This window comes from Micromys minutus (assembly GCF_963924665.1).
Source record: "Micromys minutus genome assembly, chromosome: 10".
NCBI lineage: Eukaryota > Metazoa > Chordata > Mammalia > Rodentia > Muridae > Micromys > Micromys minutus.
Window position 1 is genome coordinate 38125959 of NC_137979.1, and position 22593 is coordinate 38148551.

Here is a 22593-nt window from a genome sequence, read left to right on the forward strand (position 1 = left end):
TATTTATGAAAGTTGAGAGGGACGAGGCCCACAAAGACCAACTGTCTTCATGCACAGGACCAAATTGAACTGTCTTTAAAATCCACAATTTTATTCTCATTTAACTAGTTAGGAAACTGAGGTTCAGACAAGTTAAGTGACTTCCTCCACGGTTCCAAAGCTCGTAAGTGGTGAAGTCTGGATTTAACCTGCGTCTGTCTGGCTCCAGAGAAAAGACGGATCCCTAGTGTTCCTAAGTCTCGCCACCCACCACCACCCACCACCACCCACACAGAGAACCGCCTACAGTTCCAGCCCAAGGAAGCCTGCAGAGTGGATTCTCTGGGCAAGGTAACTGCAATTCTGCCTGGGATGCCCTTCTCTTCACTCTGTGTCCCAGACCCTGTCCCTGCTTTCCACTGAAGGGGGTCAGTTCTCTGTTTCAACAGCCTCCTGGGCACTGCATCCCCAATTCCAATCCAAATAAATCTGTGGGTGTTTGGTGAGTGTTTTTTCTTGCTGGGAGGCCCCGCACATCAGAGTGTGGATTTTGGTTTCAAGTCTTTCCTACCTTTTGGCCAACTCTTCTCTCACCTACTGCACTGAGCAGTCCCCCCACCCCCAACCCCTCCAGCTCTTCATCTGCCAAACCCTGACTCTGGCTTAGAAACAGAAGGCTGCCCTCCTTGGATGTCACCCTCGATGGGTTCCATGAATAAGCCAGCAGGAATGCTTCAAGAAAGCAAAGCCATCATTTTTCCACCAAAGGGGGAAAAAAATACACAACTTTCATGGCTCTGTCCAGGGGAAAACAGCCCAGGCCTCCTGCGTAGTTGGTCCTTGGGTTCCAAATGTGCACCAAATAGGACCTGGAAAGTGAATTCATTCTCCCTCTCTGTCCTTCTCTAACGGTAGGATACTGGGGGAGAAATCTTGGTATTTGACCAGTGACCATCACTCATATAGAAATTAGCGAAGAGACCAGCAAGTGGCCCAATAAGGAAGAGACAACTTTTCCTACTAAATGCCCTTATTATTTAATGACAAATGAGAGTCCACTAGAGCCCACGTTTCCTTTCTGAGTCTAGAGGCTAAGAGGTCTAATAAATCAATGTGTATCTCTGTCATCCTGTCTCCAAGACTTTGATTGATTTTCTAAGCACAAAACTTCACTGGGACAGCATGGGAAACATGGGATAAGTTAAAGAAAGGGGACGTGTGTGTGTGTGTGTGTGTGTGTGTGTGTGTGTGTGTGTGTACATTCATCCTATTGAAGGAGCAGGCACCCATATGAACATTCATGCTATCAACAGACTTGAAGACAGGAGAACATCAGCCTTGAAGGCAAAGTTAAGTATTTCAACTTACTAAAGCATTGTAGTACTTTCCGCAGACTGATGAGCTCAAAGCCAATTGAGCAGAGAAGAATGTAATTGAAGAAATGTTGGCTTTAAAGTCAGTAAGCCTGATTAGATGGCAAACCTACCATTTGACTATGAACAGTGTCTACAGTTAAAAATAGTGGTTATCAGAATGTACTAAAAGTAAGATTATCTTTAAATTGCCTATTAAAAACATATGAAGTAAAGATGGAATGGTGGTCAGGGGACACAAGGAGGAACAGAGGCAGAAAAACATGGAAAGTGAACTTACCAAATTGGTTGTATGCAGCTTTGAATTTCTCAATTTTTTAACAGTCCAAAATTATTGCCTATTAAAGTGGCCATGATAATACCATTTCTTCTCCCTCTTCATAGCACTGGATCTTGACATCATAGACATTTCAGCATATCTTATCTGGTGAGCTTAAGGTGATTTGAGCTAAGCAAGAGAGACACTTTTTACAAAAGATAAAACTAAGATTCAGAGCAACACAAAGATTACCTACTACATAGCAATGGGCCAAGGATTCGAACCTCATTCTACCTGACCTCTGTTCTTTTCTCATTGTTAGATTTTTCTCATAGGTTATCTTTATTCTAGAATCAGTGTATTATATGTGGTGTTTCCTAAATCCTGTGGAATTATGGTTCTGATGGTCACCTGTAGACCATGTTGAGGCCAAGAACTGAACTTGCCTTTTCAGATTCTGAGTTTAGCACTCATTATCCACAAGCTCACTCAACCGCAGATTGAAAGTAGTTTTTAAAATGTCTCTAAGTGCATATTCCTTTTCTCATCAGGATTCCCTAATCAATAGTCAGTTATTTGTCTATCAAGCCCTTGTGAATACTGAGGGATGGCTATGCTCTCCTGATTTGTGAAGACTCACCTGGGAAGCGCTATGAATTGAAAGTCCTCACTTAAGTACAAATGATAAGCATTGCTGGAGTCTTTTATTCTCACTTACGTGTTTAAATCATTGTAGGCAAATCAATGGTCACCATTTCCTCACCCAATTCATAAGGATAAAGAAGATGGCATCATGATAGGGGTTAACATCTTCCTCTGTGTCCTGGAACAGGACTAAACTCAAAATCTGAAAGAACAAATTCAGTTCTTGACCTCATCATGGTCCATAGGTGACCACCAGAACCATAATTCCATAGGGCTAGGAAAGACCAGTTTCTTTGTGTTGCATGTGCTCAAGCACTTAGCTTGGTTATCCTGTTTGTATGAAGTACCTTGGAAATAATATCTTTTCAGCTATGCAAAGTCAATGTTAAGGCTCCAGTAACCCCAAGGTCAGCATCTGAGCTTCCCAGAGATACTGAGGTTTTCTGGGGCTTGAATGAGATGCTGAGTGCAGATTTTCTCATGTTATATTTCTGGTCTAGATAGTCCCAGGCAACATGTGGACAGTTGCTGCTTTGTAAGTATAGAAGTTTTCAGAACCACGGGAAGAATTCATTGTCATTCTTTAGAAATAAATAACTCCACTCACCTGTGGGACTCTGAGGCAATAGGACAAATATACGGATGATGACTGCACAGGCTGGACACCTGGGTGAAGGCTTTATGAACTAAGGTGTGCAATAAAGACACTGTCTTTGGGGACAAAAAAAAGTAAGGGTGTGGCTGAAAATGTAAGGAAAAGGGAATAAGACATAGTGAACCCCTTTTTGGACCAGGACAGGCAGATAAAATGCAGATATTCTTCAGGATATCTCTGTAGCCTCAGAAAAGGTGCTAGAAAATGAAGTATACACCACTGACCTTTTATCACAATAAAACCTTACCATTATGGCCCTTAGAGTTGGAATGGTCACAGTCTAGGCTTCATAGGCAACCTTGTCCAATACTACGAGTCACTTCTTATGTCACTAAAAAGACACTGAGGAATTAAGGTTGTGGGGAAAGGTCTGTGATTAAGATGGATCTTTACAAAACCATCAGTGGTCCTGTGGGACTGGTAATGGAGATGTTCCGTAAAGAGAACAATCCTGTTATAACCTAATTAGGCTTCAGAAGTAAATGCTAAAGAGAAACACAAGCAGCCAAGTTGCCTTTTGTGTCACAAGAAGAAGACAAGTGGGCTCTCCATGCAGTTCCAATCAAAGGTTTCCATTATGAAGGCTATTAACTCAGCTGTGAAGAAGCCTCGGGTCCTGGCTACAGGAGTAGACACTCTCAGAGACGTCTTATTGAGGCATGGTCCAGCCTGCTGTCTCAAAGCATCCCTGAAGACACATGAAATGAATCCAATCACTTACTGTGGCAACAACCACCATGATGACATCATTTTTATTTGGGCATCATATGAACATTTTCAATGAGTTTCCCACAGATGACTGAACATAGCCTGAAAGAAGCCAGGTCCTGTGGTACAACAACACCTGCAGTCACACAGACTCTGGAGTGGGAAGCAGGAGGCTCCCAAGTTCAAGGCTATCCTGGGCTGTATAGTGAAACCATGTCTTAAAAGTCCAGAAAGAAACATCTAAGCTAGTGCTTTACTGTATAACTTCTGTGCAGTGCTATACACTAGAGTGCCAGAGTGTCAATTCATCTAACCTACAAAACTCTGGGTCTCCTTGACTTGCATTTTTAAAATGCTGAAAATAAAGAACAGAGAAGTTTAACAAATTTTCCTGGTTAATATAGCAATTTATTTACTTATTTAGTATATATTATATGTTTGTACATGTTCATGTGTGTGTGTGTGTGTGTGTGTGTGTGTGTGTGACAGAGGTGTGGATAATAAAGGTCAGTCTAGGTATCTCCTTCAATTGCTTTGAGACACAGTCTCTCAACTGAGCCTGGAGCTGATTCTGCCAGAAAGTGGCCCACAAGCAGAGACTCTCCTGTCTCTGTCTCCCCAGTGCTGGGATTATAGGTGCCCATGAACATACTCCACACATGGGTGCTGGGCATCTAAACTCAAGTCTTTATGAACAGTAGGCACCGGACTTGCTGAGCCATCTCCCTAGCCTGCACACAAAAGTTAAGAACTAGGTTTTAGGTTAGAACTCAGGTGATCTCTCCACTTCAGCACACTGACACTCTTTAGTAGTATATCACAAGGCAGGGGTTATACTTGACTTTCTACCAAGGAAAGCTAAGACTTAAAGAGCCTCCTAAGACCCACAGAACAGAAGCCTTTCACCTGAATCCAATATTTTGTATTCTGGGGTCCTTTGGTTCCACCGTAACTGCTAAGAGAATAGCAAGTCCTGCTAACACAAGCATGTGTGCATGCATACACAGAGCAAAGCAAGCCCAACAGGAAGAGAGAGAGAATCCAACAGGTTGTGAGCTGAAGTCTGGACAACAGAATTTCTCAGAATGTTCTGAAACCACAAGTTAGCGAGACCTATCCCTTGCTAAATAAGGTAAATCTAATGTGAGGGAGCATGGAATTCTTAGTCAATGCCCTTTACCACATTTTCACAAAATACTCTTTTCTCTACTTAGGTTAGCAAGCGGCGTGTGCAGTACTCTGAGTTTCTCTCATTGATAAACTCAGCACATGGTTGACATTGCTCTTGATGGTAGCCAGAAGCAGAGGTACAGGTCAGTGGCTAGAATACCTCTCCCCCAACACGTTGTCCTCCATACCCCTTCTCCCTGGGACAAACAGAGCAACTGCCCATTCTGCTCTCTCACTTCCTGCTTGAGGAAGCTGCTATCTGGTCTTGTGTTGGACCACCCACAAGGCATCTGTCAGTGAGAGAAGTAACGGGGAAGATATCATGTCTAGATGCTTGAGAATAGACAAGCAGGAGGAAGATACAGATAGCCACCGAGCACTAAATAATCAAAGGTACTATCGTAGCATGATTATCAAACTTGTTGCCCTCTTTATTAGACTGGTAGACGAGCTGGAGAGATGGCTCAGTGGTTAAGAGCACTGACTGCCCTTCCAGAGGTCCTGAATCCCACCAACCACATGGTGGCTCACAACCATCTGTAATGAGATCTGATGGCCTCTCCTGGTGTGTCTGAAGACAGCTACAGTGTACTTGTACAAATAAATAAATAAACAAACAAAAAATAAATAAATAAATAAAATTTAAGAAAATAGACTGATAGACACCTAAGAGACTAGTATGGTACACTTTTGATTGTGTCCCTGAGGGTGTTTTTACAGATAGCTGGCATATGGGACAGCAACTGAAGGGCAAATACCCATCCCGAGTATGGAGAGAATCAGTCAATAGACCAGAAGCATAGGCAACACAAAGAAAAAAGGAGTCCACTAGGGTGACCTCACCCCCCAGCTGCCTCTGCTTCCTGGCCACCAGAGTTAACCATGGTCCCACTGCGTTTCTACTGTGAGGCTTCTGCCATGCCATGGAGCTCAGAGGAATGGCACCAGCGAACCCATGGAGTCAAATGTCTGGAACCATGAGCCAAAATAAATCTATATTTAAATTGCTTTTTCTCGGGTATTTGGTCACAGCGTGAAAATCTAACACAATTAGGCACTGTGGATACATTACCATATTTAATTCTATAAACATAATGAGATCACATATTCATTATTCGTAGTTCACTGATACCTTTTGAATGAGAACTTCAGCATGTGAATTGTTTGGCCCTCCCTGCAGTTTACTGTTTCCTAGAGACCAAATTCTAGCACAAGAAATATGAACATAGCTGACATTAAAATTTCATATCACTCTCATAAAAGAAATTGCTTGCCTTTCTGTTTTTCTCCTTCCTTCATCCTGTCAACTATACTGTGGACATGGTGTTAGTAAATTAGCTTTGGTCAGACAAAGGCCAAATCCTAAGCCAGTAGGTAGGTCTCAACTAAGAGTGACTATTTCCCGCAGGCAGGAGACAGTTGCAATATCTAAAGTTTTTTTGTTTTTGTTTTTTTGTTTTTGTTTTTGTTTCATTTTGTTTTGTTTTTGTTAAACGACCTGGGGAAAGGGATCTACCAGCTTGTAAGATAGACTCTGGAAGACTTCTAAACATTTTACAAGATACAAATACCCTACCTTAACTGTAGAACTGCCCCCAACAAGGGAGCTAACCAGCCCCAAGGGCCTACAGAGCTAAAGATTAGTAACATTTGTCTAAAACATTGAGCAAGATGTAGGAATTGGAAGTGTCTATTCTCTGGGCTGTAACAGGAGAAGGGTTGTCAGGCTTTCGGAGTTATTGCGCACGGCTGGATAATGCAGAACAATGTTACCGCTGTTTGTTCAGACGTCTAGAAGCTAATATTATAAACCAATAGATTAATACCCATAATGTCCACAACGTAAGTCATTGTCCTCCACAATTTAATTATTTGTTACAAGGGAGAAAGGATCTCTGAAGAAAATGAATAGAAGAAAAACTGATAATGTTTAGAAAATGCTGGGGAAATAGTGACCCACAGGATGAAATTTAGAGCTTAACTGAGCACATATACCAGACATTTGGTCATATAAAACAGCTAAGAATATATTCCAAATCTTGACATAACTGGTATTTTACAGAGAACCATTCTTTACCCCTACTTTTTCTCTTCTATAATAGAGAATATTGCTGCAAGATATTCCAGACACTTCCCTATCTGTTTTATCTCCTATTTTTACACCAGCTCTTAATATGAAGGCTTGACATACAATAATATCTATCCTGACCAGTGTGTGTCACTCTGTGCCAAGTGACAGAATTAATCCACAGCTTCCTTTTATGTCCTTGAAGATTGACAAGATGACAAGAAGTAGGGTAATCAGTGGTTCTGGCCACCCCATTACCTGGTATGACCTAAGAGCCATTAAAAAGAAGTGAAATGCATGCCCCCACACACACCTCTCAGAAGGATACACACAAGCAGATACATATTTTCAGGACACAGAGTAACTGCTTAGGAATTTAACTAAGATTTCCCTCTTTGCTAAGTTCTTAGGTTGTATAAACTTGACATCATTCTGCTTCCCAGAGAAAAGGAGATTCTTTAGAACCAGAGGTGATCAGTCAACCCAGGGAAAGGTTTGGATGTGTTTTCTGAGATCCTTGTTCCCTAGACCACTTGGAAAATCCAAACCTTTGAAGGGCTGAGGAATTCAGATGTAGAAAGAATAGCTTTGTGGTAGTGAGAAAGGGCCAAAATAATGAAAGGCATTGAAGTTCATCTCAAAAATAAGAACGAACCACCAACTGTTGACTTGAGAAGGCTTACGAGTGTTGGATGCTGAGAGTCCTAGTTGGCATTCATTCAGATGATGACCAGATTTCATGGGCTTTGCGGGGCCAAAATGAACAGACATAGCTTCAGCAATGAGCACAGGTCTAGAGTCAAAATGTACAAAACCAAAAGTGAAGTCCACATGGTAAAATCCATTCCAATGGGGACAACTAGTTGTGGCTGTGGAAATATAGCCAAAAGTCTTGCTTGTAGGGGCTTCCTGCTCATGCCCGCTGTCTCGTTACCAGCCCTGCCATTAGCATTTTCTGTAAAGTTTCACTTGGCCCACGTGGTATTACTCTTATTTGTTAAAAATCATTATCTCAGGTGGGTTTGAAGAACTATACTTTATATTACTAGTTTTAATGAGTTCTCGTGAATATTAATAGCTCAATATAATATGAGCTACATGAGGACAAAACATATTTCTCAATCTAATGATTTAGTCTCTCTGAAACACAATGTTTTAAAAAATGGTTTCTCTTTATCCTGTTCTTCCTGTTCCTCCTCCTCCTCCTCCTCCCGCTTGACCACCTCCACCTATTCCTCATTTTCCTTCCCCTCATCCTTCACTTGATGACCCTCTCTTGCTCAAATCAGAAGAACATGGAATTAAAAAAAGAATCAGATATATGCAATTTAATTTAGAAATAGGGGGAGATCCAAGTCAAGAACTGAGACTGTAAAACAAAGACGAGCAAATGGCAAATAAAGGTTGCAGAGACCACGCAGCGACTTTTAAAGGGGGTTGAAGCTCAATCATCCCGGGAAGCATTAAGAATCTCCGTCTCACCCTAATGTGATGGAGAATATAATTCATACTCTTGACAATAGGTTGGATATCAATTAGTACCATTAGCTGAAAATCTTTGGGGAGATGAAGGCCATTCTGTGTACATGAGCAGCCCCAGTCTCTACCTTTATGGATACACTTAGGGACTATATAACATGCATAAGAGTTGGCATTTATGACTTAATAATGGTGCTTTAATGATGTAATCACCACAACAAGACACAGGTCTGCTGAATACTCATGAGTGCCTAATTCTAAAGTTGATAAGTAGGCAGATTTGGTGATGTAGTCCTGTAATTCTACATATTTCGGTTGAGGGGGGGGTGCAAGTTTAAGGCTTACTTGTACTATATAATTAGATCAGTGCCAGCCAAGGCAACCTAGTGAAATCTTGTCTGAGAACAAGTAAAAAGAGGGCTGGAGATGTAGTTTTGTAATGAAGTACTTGCCTCGAGCATGCATGAATCCAAAGACCCAGTTCAAAATATTAAAATCCATAAAGTTGGTATTTCTAATAGACTAGCTTAAATGAGAACAATTTAACACTGGATATTATGAAAAGAAAACACATGCTTTCCTTTTATACAAGTTGTTTAAACTTTTTAAATTGAACTCTCATCTTCTTTCCTACGTACAGAAACTAGTGTGGCCTCTAATAGCATTGGGTTCATCAACAAAGGAATATCACAAAGAGTTGACAGCATCAGTTTTACAACAGTCATCGATGATCCCTTTAAAGTCATCTCACATCTCCAACTATTTTCAGGCCAAATAATGGATGTAATGTACATTATGTAGTAAATAATTCTATCAAAAATGTGTGGCGACACACACTTATGATGTGTTAGTTAAGCAAAGGCAGGAGAATCATGAACTCCGTGTCCAGCCTGGTCTACACTGTAAATTCCAGTCTTGGCTATATAGTGAGGCACTGTACCAGGAAACAAAGCAAGAGGCTAAGGAAATGAGTTAGTCCATGAGGTGCTTGCTGAGCAAGCCTGAGCATCGGAGTTTGGATGCCCAGGATCAATTTGAAAAACTGAGTGCAGTTATGTGTATTGTAAATCCAGCTGTGAGGAGACAGAGAGAGGAGGATCCTGAGACCAGCTGACCATTTGGTCTTGTCACATCAGTAAGGTTTAGTGAGAAGCCCTGTCTCAAAAATAAGGTGAAAAATCATCAAAAAAGACACTTGTCACCTTCTGGCCTCCAAATACACATGTACCCCCTACTAGCACACCTAAAAAGCAAGCAAGCAAACAAAAGTGTTGACAGTTCAAAGTTCAACACTGAAGATAAGATAAAATTTTGCTCCCATCCCTCATCAAAGTTTTGTTTGTTTGTTTACAGTAAATAGAGACCTTGACAAGAAAACCATAACAGGTCATCACTCAGAGGTCCACAGATTGTATACACAACACATCTAACAGATAAATCTACAACACAACTCCTGTACCGAAGGCTCAAGGTCCATAGAAGAAGAGAGGACAGAAATACTAAGAGCCAGAGACCAAGAAGTCTGCTGTGAGACTCTGTCTTCTAAAATGACAGGGAAATGACGCCCATGCTACCCCAACAATATGGTAACAGTAATAATAGAGATGCTAACACAGAAAGAGGAAATTCCATAGGGTCCCACCTCTAGACAAAGAACTATAGGCAACTGATACCTACTGAGTGAAGAAAAATTATTTCTTAAAGATGAGCCCCCTTATTGGTTATCTAATACAACTGGTTGACTCTAAAATCATATGCACATAAAAGAACATATACACTAAAGGAACTCATCAGATTGTGTTTATATATTTATGCACTTTATATGTATAATAATAATAATAATAATAATAATAATCCATCATTTTAAAAGTATTCTTAATTTTTTTTTGTTTTTGAGAATATAATTTAATTTTATTTCTTTCTTCTCTTTTCTCTGTCCGAATCCTCCCACAGGCCTCTCCTCAATCTCCATCATATTTCTGTCCTCTTTTTTTCTTTGGTTGTTATTGCATAGATATGTGAATATGAATATATGAACATATTCCTAAATATGACCTATTCAGTCTATATATTGTTATTTGTATCCAGGTTTAAATACTTGTTCTAGGGGCTGACCATTTGGCACTGCTCAACTGCTTGATGTCCTTAGGAAGGACCAGCTCTCCACTCCCAGCTCTCTCAGGTTGTCTATAGTTCTCTTTGTAAGGTTGAGGCCTCTGGGGCCTTTCTAATCCCAGTGTGACATGTTGGTGACACATTATAAGTGTTGCTTCTGACATACTAAGAGACACAGTCTCACACATCCTGATCTTCTGGCTCTAACAACCTTTCTTCCCCCTCTTCCACAATGCTCCCTAAACCACAGATGTGGGAGGGTTTTATAAATCTAACCATTAGGACTAGGCTCCACAACTCTGCATTTTGATTGGTTGTGGTTTTCAGTGGTGGTCTCTGTTTATTACAAAGAGAGGTTTCCTTAGTGAGGAGTGAAGACTACACGTATCTGTGGTTTTAAGGACAAATGTTTATATAATTGTTAGGGATTATGCTGGTTAAGTAAATTGATGGATAGAGTCTTCTCCAGTAACCATGACTTCACCATCACTAAGTAGTACTTAGGGATGTTTTTCCTCTTCATCAGCAGGTCTTAAGTTTAACTAGAAAGCTGTCAGTTACTGCCCTAGTCCTACATACACCCATAGGGTTATTAAGCCATGTTGGTCATTGATATGGTTCATTCACATCATAGTTGGGTAGAACTGTTGGCTTTCTCTCTCCTTTGGAAGCTTGTGTGGCATCTTCTGACACCATGAAAACTAGGACTCAAGGAGAAGGCATCCAGGCAGTCTTCCTCAGAGGTCCCTGGGCCCTGGTTCTGAAGTATAAGCCATCAATATGGAAAAAAAGTAAGGGGACATGACTGGAAGGGGTTGGAGAAAGAAGAGGGAAACAGGAAGTGATGTAGATATACTTTAAAATAATACCTATAAAAATGTCTTCTTTGTGGTGATAATACAAATATAAAATTTGGTAGACATGGTAACTTAATAAAATTAAGAAACACATGATACGTAATCGTCTGACTAAAGTGTTTGACTTCACACTCACACATTGCAGTTTCCAGACAAGCTATGACTGCCTATCATCCAGTTTAGAAACTACAATTGTATTTGAAATCATCAAATATACATGTACATGCGCAAACACACATAGGGCAAATGAACTCATTTAATGTGTGATAGATGGGATAATTAACCAAAAAACGTCAACAACATAAAATATTGTTTTTGTCTCTGCCACCCACCAGGAATGAGATTTTAAAACTCACATTTTGAGCCTTTGAAGAAGTGATTTGTGAATTGATTTAGTTCTTTCAACAATAATGTACTTTTCCTTGTAAATAAGTCCTTTGTTTCCAATCCCTTTTATTGAGAAGTGGATAAATGTATCCTTTATTGGACATTCAACAACTAAACTGGATTTGTTCAATTTTAAGCCCAGCTGTTAAAAGCTGAGAGTCCATGGCTATTAGGACAACCAGAATTTACAGACAGGAAGAGAGTGAAACTATGCCTAAGAAAGCAAAGGAGGAGCAGACAGAAGGAAGTGGGGAGTGCTCAAGAGTTGTGTAAGGATTACCGTTTGTAATGCTGTATTTATGTTCTCGTTCTGTTGATATTTGAGACTAATCACTTGATGGATCAGATGCATTTCAAATACGATTGGGGATTAATTGAGAATTCTTATGATCTTCAAAAATATCTAAACCTAGCCAAGTGTCCAAAAAGAACTGCACACAGACATCTCATTTTGATGAATCACCTCTTGCAAAAAGGTTTGGCATAGAAAGATCATTTTAAATCACAGCTTCTTTAGCTGTGAGCCAGTTAAATAAATTTAAAAAAAAATTTCGACCAGGAAAGATTGTTGAATGTATAACATGAGGAACTAGTTCAAAATCAAAGGCATAATGAAGCTAAGGTAGTTCTAGCAGTGCTGGCCAGTGCTGTGTTGGTGGCTTCGATGTAGCCTTGGTTTTATACAGACAAGAGGTTTTTGTATTACATTTGCCTTCAGGCCATGCACCACCCACCAGACTGCTAGAAACACCTTAGCTCAGACCCAAGACTATGAAATGCGATGCTGGGGAATTTTTGTTGTTGGATCTTTCTTTCCTTCTTTCCTTGTTTCTTTATTCCTTCCTTCCTTCCTTCCTTCTTCTTTTCCTTCTTTCTTCCTTTATTCCTTCCTCCTTTCCTTCCTTTCTTTTTCCTTTCTTCCTTCCTTTCTTTATTCTTCCTTTTTTCTTCCATTCTTTCTTCCTTCTTTCTTTCTTTCCTTCTTTCTTTCACCTTAGGTATAATGGTTTCTGCTCTTAAGGAAACCTGGAAAGCCATTAATAATGATCTGTTTGTGCAGCCAATATACTGAATATTTGACTAAGGTTTGTTTACATAAAATATATATTTTTGTCTGTCTCATTAGTATGCCTATTTGCTTTCAACTTTCACAGGTAGTAAAATCATATGAAAATAAAAAGCATCCTTTACATAAATTTCCTTACTACTAGGAAGTATGTGTGTGGCTATTGGATATGTCTGGGGCCATGCAAAAGGGGTTGCAAGTGGATGAAGTTTACATTGAAAAAGCCCCATTCTAATTAAAGAAGACATGATGGTGTCTGGCATAGTATTAATATAAAGTGATCAAATATTTTTGTTTAAAAATATATTTAAAATATGCACATCAGAGACTGCTTCATGCTTAAAGCTTTTCTTAGCACCCAACGTGTAAATATTGTCTTTTCATTTCACATTGATTGAGGAGTAGTTAAGAATTAAAAAATTATCTGTTTTAATGTATATGATATTTGGAAGTACTACCTTATAAGATGTTACTAGAACCAGCCTAATTAACATATAGATAAGCTCATGTGGTTCTCTTTTTAGAGTTGAAAATGCTGAAGACCTACTCTCTCAGCAAATTTCTACCACCCAGTACCGCATTATTAACCATGGTCACCATTAGAAGCAGAGACCTCAAGCCCTACATCTCTCCATCCCCCTCATCTTCAACCCAGGCTAATCATCTTTCTGTCTCTACAAATTCACTAATATTAAGTTACGCATGGAAGTGAGAAGTCATTTCCTTAATTTGTTTTTCATAATGTCATCCAATATTTGTTGAAAATTTTCTCTTTTTCCCTTATTTGTGGACAGCACTATTGCAAAGTGTGCGGGGGCATCTTCAGCTCCCAGCTCTGTGCACCGTTCTGCCCATGGACTCTTGAACTAGTGCCTCCCCATCCAGTTACTCCATATATCCAGTCATCTGAGTGCTCTAGGTTTGCTTTTGTTTTGGATTTCTTTTTTGCTTTTCCACTAGCTATCTACCTTTCTTCCCACAACGCCTTCAGGGTTTTTCTTGGAATTGCTTTGACACGGTAAAACTGGTTGGAGAAAACTGAAATCTTAAAGGTACATATTTTTTTAAAAAATCTACAGGTAGGTAAGATATTTGGGTGTCTCAAATTTATTATAGCTATCTTGTTCTTTCCAAGATAGAGGTTCAACACATTGGTTTATTTCTCAGCGTTTGGTGATCTGTTACCACCAATGGTAACCACCAATGGTTATGCAAATGGTAAAGTTAGAACATTGGTTTTGATGGCTTAGTGATAGAACATTGAGATGTAGTATGGTTTTGTGCTTTTGCTTATTCAAATATTAATCTGAATATTGTGGTTTTTTTGGTCTTTTAGACTTCCTACACGAAAAAGCATGACATATGTGAACAAAATGGTTTTGCTTCCTTAATTTCTGATATTTATAACTTTTATTTATTTATTTTGTCTGCTGGCTAGGACTTCCCGTACAGCTTTAAATAGTGGTGCCAACAGAAGACACCTTGTCTGGGCCGACTGATACTTGCAGGGGAAAAAGCAGTAAAATGATCCCCTACTTCGTGCTGCTTCAAAAACTAAGTAGCTAACAGAGCTAAATTTGAAGTAAACAAGTTAAGTTTATAAAAAAAAAAATTTAACTGTCTCCATTATTTTAAAAAGGCAAAATATTTTAAATAGAAAACAAAATGTTGAAAATATAAAATAAAATATTGAGAAATTAAAATTAAGAACTTCTGACTGTTGAAACCTTAAGAAAGTGACCAGTCAAGTCATAGCTTGAGAAGACATTCGCAAGCACAAACACATTAACTTTATATCCAAGATATGCAAATAACCCTTCCAAGATATTCCGAGTGATTACAAAAGGGCAAACAAATCAAAAAATACTTTTCAAATAAAGGAGTATGAGGAACCTGAGAGAGGGGAGGGGCAGGGAGAGGAGGAAAGAGAGAGGCGAAAGCTGCATATAGTGATATGGTATTCCTTTAAGAATGGCTAAAAGACGGACCACTTCAAGTGTTGACAGAAATGTTAACACTAATGTGTTTTTTATTGCTAGTTGAAGTACAAACGGTTGGGAAGACTGTTTATTTGACACTATCTCCCAAAGTCAAAAGACATGTATCCCAGCCATAATTTCCATAATACCTCTAAAAAGAGAATGCCTATGTGTAACATATCATGTGTAGGTTATATGTCCACAAGAACATAGGACATGTGGAGCAATTAATATGCCACTATATTAACTCCTTTCTCTGTCATAATGGCATAAACCCCTACTGAACAACTGAAGGGACGAAGAGGCTCGGTTCAGTTCACAGGTTGGAGGGTGCAGCTCACCGTGCTGAAAACATGGAAGCCGAAACCATTGAGTCCACAGCAGTAGTGTTTGCGTGTGACTCTGTGGAAGCTTCATGTCTCTCCAAAGCAGGAAGCAGAGATCTAGTTGGAAACAGAGTCAAACTACAACTACCCATGCCCTCCTCGGTCTTCCTTGCTTTCCTATATTACTCTGTGTCTCCTGTAATCCCTAGTCCCATGCCTTTTTTCTTCAGCTGGACCTCATATCCCAAAGGTTCTACAAACTTTCAAATAGAACCCTGAACTAGAGATCAAGTGTTACACATATGAGCCTGTGGGGACATCTCACACCAAAACATTGATACTAGGTAGGTTCCATTACTGTACAAGACTTGCATGATATCCTGGAGAAGATGTAGGCTATGATTCAGTATTCGGTATATGGTACTTGTACTCACAGAATATGCAAGTCTGGAAATCAGAGGGTGAAATGGGGTGGTCCCCAGTTGCCCCTCAGGATTATCCCCAGTTGCTGAAGATAGAATAAATGACTCAAAGATTCATGCTGGATATAACCTGAAAGCCTCCTTCCTTTGGGCTAACTCCAATAAAACTGGAAAACACTATGTAAGATCCTAAGCATGACAAGTTATCCATAAACTTATATGTTGGTGGCAACCAACAGCTATACAGTTGGGCTTAAAGTCCACTGAAAAGAAGAGGAATAATGTCTGGTACTAAAAAATTAGAAAGCTTCCCAGGGATTGTAAGGTTGTGGATCTTAAAGAATCTACTACTGCCATTTTTTTTAGTCCTTACTACCTTCTAGATCTTATCCTTATACCCACAGATAGTGTAGCTCTCATCGTTCATCAAAGAGACCTCTCTTTACAGGAAATGGAGACTATCACAGAAAACCACAATTGGATCCAGTGCAAAGGTCAATGGATCATTAGCAGCCTGCTCCCAATGAATACATCCACACCACAGCTCTGTACTCATGGCAGAATGAACATTGCAGAAGAGTAGTCACAAAGACTGTAGTAGCTGGAATACCAGGATGTCTGCAGTGAAACAGACCTTTCAAGAAATAGCTACACAAACAAGACTGGAGCAATGTCAATGCACATGCTATGGTGGAAGCAGGGTATTACCAGACAAAAAACTATCAGCAGCTAATGGCTGCTGAGAGATATAAAGAAGTCAGTTCTGAAGCCATGTATATACAAATAACCAAAACAGACTCAATGGGTTATTTCTATATTTGTACGCACACAAATGCACATAAATATCCTCCTCCTCATCATCATCATCATCATTTTTGAAGGCATTGTATCTTGTCAAACCCACTGTAAGTTATAAGTTACCTTTAAATTAAAAATATGTTTTAAATACCTAACATGTCAGGTCACACCTTTCCTAACACATGCTCAGAATACATTATCCTAGAGCTAGGCAAAACCATGAGACATAAGCATATTTTATAATAAAATGTTAAGTACTTCATAAATCCAGGATCACATATTACCAGGTCAGGAACACAAATCAAAGTCTGAAGTAAACATTTTAATGAATTCCTACCATTTTCACCCCATTTTAAAAAAATTGTAAAGTCAGACACACAAGACATTTCAGTGGGTAAGGGTACCTTTTGCCCAAGCCAATGACCTGAGTTTGAGCCATAGAGTGGGAGGAGAAAAGCTACTCTTTTAAGTGTCTCTGACCTCTATATTATACATACCAGCATGTGCATGACCCACCCATACACACATAAACAAATCAAATATAATAAAATATGAAGTATGTATTATAAAGTCAGAAGCTGAACCATTGTGGTCTACTTGAGGTGAATACACAGAACTGTCCAGATGGGAGGACTGTGAGGTGGCAGCTGTAGTCCAGAGTCCTGTTCCCTCAAAGTGGATCCCTCATGCCTCCATACCTGTGTGCCTCGGAGCCTTCAGGCTTCACAGAATATTGGCGGAAAACACTGAGGTTAGCATTTGATCATCCTAGATTGAGCAATACTGCTAAGAAGTGCTTTCATCTTGCAAAAGATGAACTGGCCTTAACAACGCAGCACAGTAACCGTCAACGAATGAGAAGCACATGAACAACTTCAGGGCTCAAACAAAATTACAGAACTGTGAACAAGCAATTAGATCTCTGCCTGCTTTGCCCAAGAGTTTCCCAGGGGTGTCCGTTTCTCTCCTTAGATGATGCTTATTGAAAAGAAAACCACATCCAGAGGTCATGGCTGACTTCCTGACAAAAGCAGGACTGTCCCATCTCAGGTCCAGTGTGTGTTGGTCTTTACAGTTAGGGAATTCTCTTGAAGTAACAAATGAACGGGTGCCCACGTTCTTTCAAGAAACGTTTTTGTTTGCTTTTATGATGTTAAAGACAGAACTCGGGGCTTCAAGCATGTAAGAGAAGCAACTCTACCACACTGCTATATCCCAAGCCCAAAGGATTTTAAAACAGAAAAACCAAGTTGAACAGGGGCATTTCTTCCTGTGCTGTGTAAACTTTTATTCCGTACCCAAATCAGAGGCAAACATGAGTATCCCCATTCATTACTGCCCTCCTTCAATTTCTAAATAGATAGCACAACCTTAAAGACCTATCTGAAGATGTGATCCAACTCTCTTCAAAGTATATCCTTTGAGAAAGATTTTACAAGAAGATGGCTTACATCCCAAAGCTGCCATATACAAAATGATGCTTCCTCTGTTGAACTTAGAAGGGGTAAAACTGAGTCCTCATATGTACTCTTTCTACTAGAACTACCAATGTTTATCTAGGGAATTGTATAGGGGAGTAATTTCACAATCACTTCTGGCTCTAATTCCCTGCATCTTCTCAACTTCATGTAGGACTCTTAATATCTACTCTGACATCTACTCATCACAGAATTTAATACTACATCAAAAGCTACTGGTGGTTCCACCAGAATGGCTGTATGAAGAAATCTGCAACCCACAATGAGACATGAATGTAACTGTCTAGTGTATATAGTTATAGAGGTGTAGATAGATACACCCACAGTGAAATGAAGAGAGAAAGGCTGAAATAAATAGATAGGACATGTACTATCTATTATCTTCTTCAGAAGAACATCTGACACCTGGTCCAAGGCTAGCTCTCCTTCTGACCTTCCCCCATGGTCTGGAAAACATTCCCCTTCAGTAGGTAGAGCTCTACAAATAGAACTTTGTTTCTTCTCTGCTACAAGCAAGAATTATGGTATCTCACAGGACAGGGCAGACCAGAAGGATTTCTTCTACTCCCCCTAGCTCCAAGCATAGGGATCAAAGTCTTAGAATCTGCTCAAGAGATCAGCGTATCCCATCCTCTCTATATCCTGACTCCACTAACAGTTCAGAGGTTCTCCTAGGCAGAACATTCTAATAACACTAGGGTCCACTTACCCAGATCATTCATATAGAGAAAGTTCCGTATTGTGAGGGTTGAGCCAAGTACACCAAAGACTACTGCACTAAGTAGTAGATGAACTATCTCTACAGAAGAGCAAGTGGTTCATAAGAACAGAGAGCCTATGGATACTTTTATAATAAAATAAGCAGTTGGAGTACAGTGTAGAACTCTTTAGCCCTAAGAATATTGTTGAAAAAAGAGGTTCCTCTATGTTTAGTGCAACTGACTCTCTGGGTTTGACTGTACACAGATATAATCCCAGCATCCAGGAAGCTAAGACAGGAAGATTATAAGTTTGAAGCCAGTCAGAGCTATGTAGCAAGACTTGTCCCTGCAGAATGAGGCAATTAGTTTGCAATCAGTGCAGCTTAAAAAGGTTTCCCATTTCCCATTTCTCTCTTCAATTCTATCGTTTTTTCTGAGTCTTCAAGCTCCATAACTGGATGCATGTATACCCATTTCTTTTCCTTGGTGATCTAAGCACTACTATGTTTTGGTTTGCTCCGGGGAATATTCATTGATCCAAATTCTACTCTGGCATTAACATGGTTACATCCACTATTTAATTAAATGGTAGAACTGGAAAGATAGCTTCATGGTTAAGATCGCCTACTGTTCTTGCCAAGGGACAAGTCAGTTCCCAGCAGCCACACCAGGCAGCTCTCTACTATCTGTGACCTCTCTAGATTTGTACAGCCTCTTCAAACTTCTGTGGATATTTTGCATTCATTCATTCTCTCTCTCTCTCTCTCTCTCTCTCTCTCTCTCTCTCTCTCTCTCTCTCTCTCTCTCTCTCTCTCATACACACACACACACACACACACACACAGAGAGAGAGAGAGAGAGAGAGAGAGAGAGAGAGAGAGAGAGAGAGAGAGAACAATACAAAAACAATACCAAGTAACTTTTTAAGATTACTTTAAACTGGTCTATCTTGTTCAGGTCTCCGTTTTCCATCTCTTTATGTCCCATTTTAAATTAGTTTTCTTACTGAAAGATTAAAGTTGGATCTAGTTTCTTATTTATTCTGGTCACATCTATGTTTTTGATTGTTGTGCTGAGAACATAACTAACCTCTACTATCTCATTAACTCTTTTCTATCTTGTTCTGTTTCTTTACATCCTGTGTCCCGGTTTGTATGGCTTTTCTTAAGCTAATTTATTTTGATGCCCTATTTTTTCTTCTAGAAGCTTAAAATGTAAACCCTTTTCACTTAAACTTTGACTACTCTAAGATGTTAGAGTTCACTTGTAAGCAATATGCTATTTCTCATCTGTTTAAGCAACATGGAGTCATTTTAATCTTTGTTTTATCTGTGTCGTGATTTTCCTTTCAGATTGTAACTGTGGTATTCATTAAATGTATTTATCCACCCATTCATTTACCTGGCATTTATTAGTATAAGGCTTTGGGTTCAGAACTGGAGATAATATTCTCCTGCAGGGTTGAACAAACCCATTGTACAGGAGTGATAGAAAGAGGAAGTTGCCTAAGGCCAGGTAAGAGATGAGGATGAGAAGTCAGCAGTGGGAGGTGCACCGGTTAGCAGTGATGAGGTACAGTAAATGCATTTCTCTAAAGCTTTGATTGACACCACAGTGGCCTGTATGCTGGTCCATGCAAATCTCTGTAACAAAACCGGGAGCTTATAAACAACAAACACGTATATCTCATGGTTCTGGAAATTGGGACATTCAATATGAAGAAAGTGGCAGATCCAGCGCCTGCTAATGGCACACTTTCCATTTCTGTCATAAGGGGAGATTGTTGAATCTCTACATGGTAAAGAAGGCTAGGCAGACCTCCAGGGGTCTTTTATCATGGCATCAAACCCATGCGTGGCATTCTCCACTCTTATGGCATAACCTGTCCCAAGGGCCCCACCCTTTAACGCCAGCACCTTAATTTCCTTTATTTATTGAGGTGTTAGGAATCGAAGCTAGGGTCCTTCATATGCTAGACAAAGACTATTTGTGAGGCACACTTTTATTCTTTGTTTTTGTTTAGTCTAAGTTTTCTGAGACGGGGTCTGCCTATGTGGTTAGGGCTGACCTGAAAGTCATTGTCTAGCCTACAGTGAGTTTTCTCTCTCCATTCTCCTGCCCATTCATACCATATGCTGCATGTCCAGTTCATTATTCAAAGTTTAGAAGCAATTTCAACACACAGATTTTAGTGTGACCGAAAATATTTAAATCATAAGAAGATGAGAAAGTGGAATAAGATAAAGGATTCCTTGGTTGGCCAGTTGAGGTAACTAGGTGAAAAGTGGTTACACTCTTGGCTTAATTAAAATTATAGGATGAGGAGAGCAAGTGATAGCTAGATAATAAATAATTGGGGTTTCATGGACCCCAGTTCATGAGCTAAATCGATGGTGTGAACTCGTACAGAAAGTAGCACAAGATAACTGGGAATATTTTAGTGACATGGAAATATTATATTGAACTCAAACGCAGACTCTGCAGCATCCCCTCCTCAGACTTCTTTAACTGGCAACTCAGAATAATCCTCATTTGGGAAGCCCCTTGAAGTTGACTTCCCAAATCAGCCTGTGAACTGAGTGCTAACGAGTCTATACCAGTGATGTCCAAAATCACCCGCTCCATTTCTGAAGATCTACAGTTGGGCAAAATTTTTCCCCATCAGATTGTTTCATTTTTCCATTTATGTCTTACTGACAATATTATAAGAATTAAAAGGTGAACATTCCTAAGTACCAAGAGAGCTTGATGTTAAGGAATCCTGAAATCTGAGAAGAAACTTTTTATTCTTTTCTAGGCACGTGGTCAATTAACCTCTAATAAGATTTTCCAGTCTCCTCCTCTCCTTTTCTTGATTATGAGACAGGGTCTCATTATATAGCTCTGGCTATCCTGAAACTCTCTACATAGGACAAGTTAGCCTCTAACTCACAGAGATCTCTTTGCCTCCTGGGCACTGGGATTAAAGGTGTGTGCCACCATGCCTGGCTTCTCTAATAAGACTAAAAATAAGCAACTGCTCTCTCTCTCTCTCTCTCTCTCTCTCTCTCTCTCTCTCTCTCTCTCTCTCTCTCTCTCACACACACACACACACACACACACACTCACATATACACACTCAAATACATTTTCTCACATACACATACTCACATATATAAACACATACATTCTCTATCACACACACACACACACACACACACACACACACAGAGAGAGAGAGAGAGAGAGAGAGAGAGAGAGAGAGAGAGAGAGAGAGAGAGAGAGAGAGAGACAGAGAGAGACAGAGAGAGACAGAGAGAGAGACTACCCTCATCTACCCTCATTGATTTTGATCGGTCAGCTGTTTCCTCTTCCAACTTTTTCACATTCGTTTCCTTGAGTTTTTTACTCACACCCAGTTGTCTTCATCTTACTGACTCAAAACACCGTGATAAAAGAGTGTTGTGCAAACCCCAGGCATCTATTATCTTTCAGCTCTTACCATCATTTTTACTGCTTTTCCAACTCTGTCAAACTTATGAGTTCTTCTTGATTTAAAGACAAACTTTTGTTTTGCTGTCTCAGAGAGAGATGAGGCCACTGACAATATTGAGCAGGAAACCCATCCAAAAAAGCAGAGTCCTAGTAATTATTCTTTCTCCTTTTAAATACCAGTATTATTTTATGACATTAAAATTAATATAGAGGAGAAAATTTATACAATGAAAAGAAAAAACATGAAGGACTCCATCAATGTAGAGCACAGCCCACAGCCATGAGAAATAACTCCTACTTTTTGGTAGACTTTAATTCAGCCTATCATATATTTATACAATTAGCATAAGGCATATTTTTGTTTCTGTTTGTTTATCTGTTTATTTGCTTTGTGGGATGAGAGATTTCTTCAAAGTCCTTGTGCACACCAAACAAAAACTCTACTATTGAGCTCTCAGTTTGTTGGTCTTTTACATTTTATATAGAATTATCTATATCAATATGTATATCTTTGCATGACACTCAAAATTCTATTTTAGGGGCCCAAAAGTGTGACACAGCAGGAAAAGATGCTCTGGACTTAGTTTGGTGACATAAGGTCAACTATTGGTAATCATAGGGTAGAAGAAAAAATCTGACTCCCTCAAGGTGTCT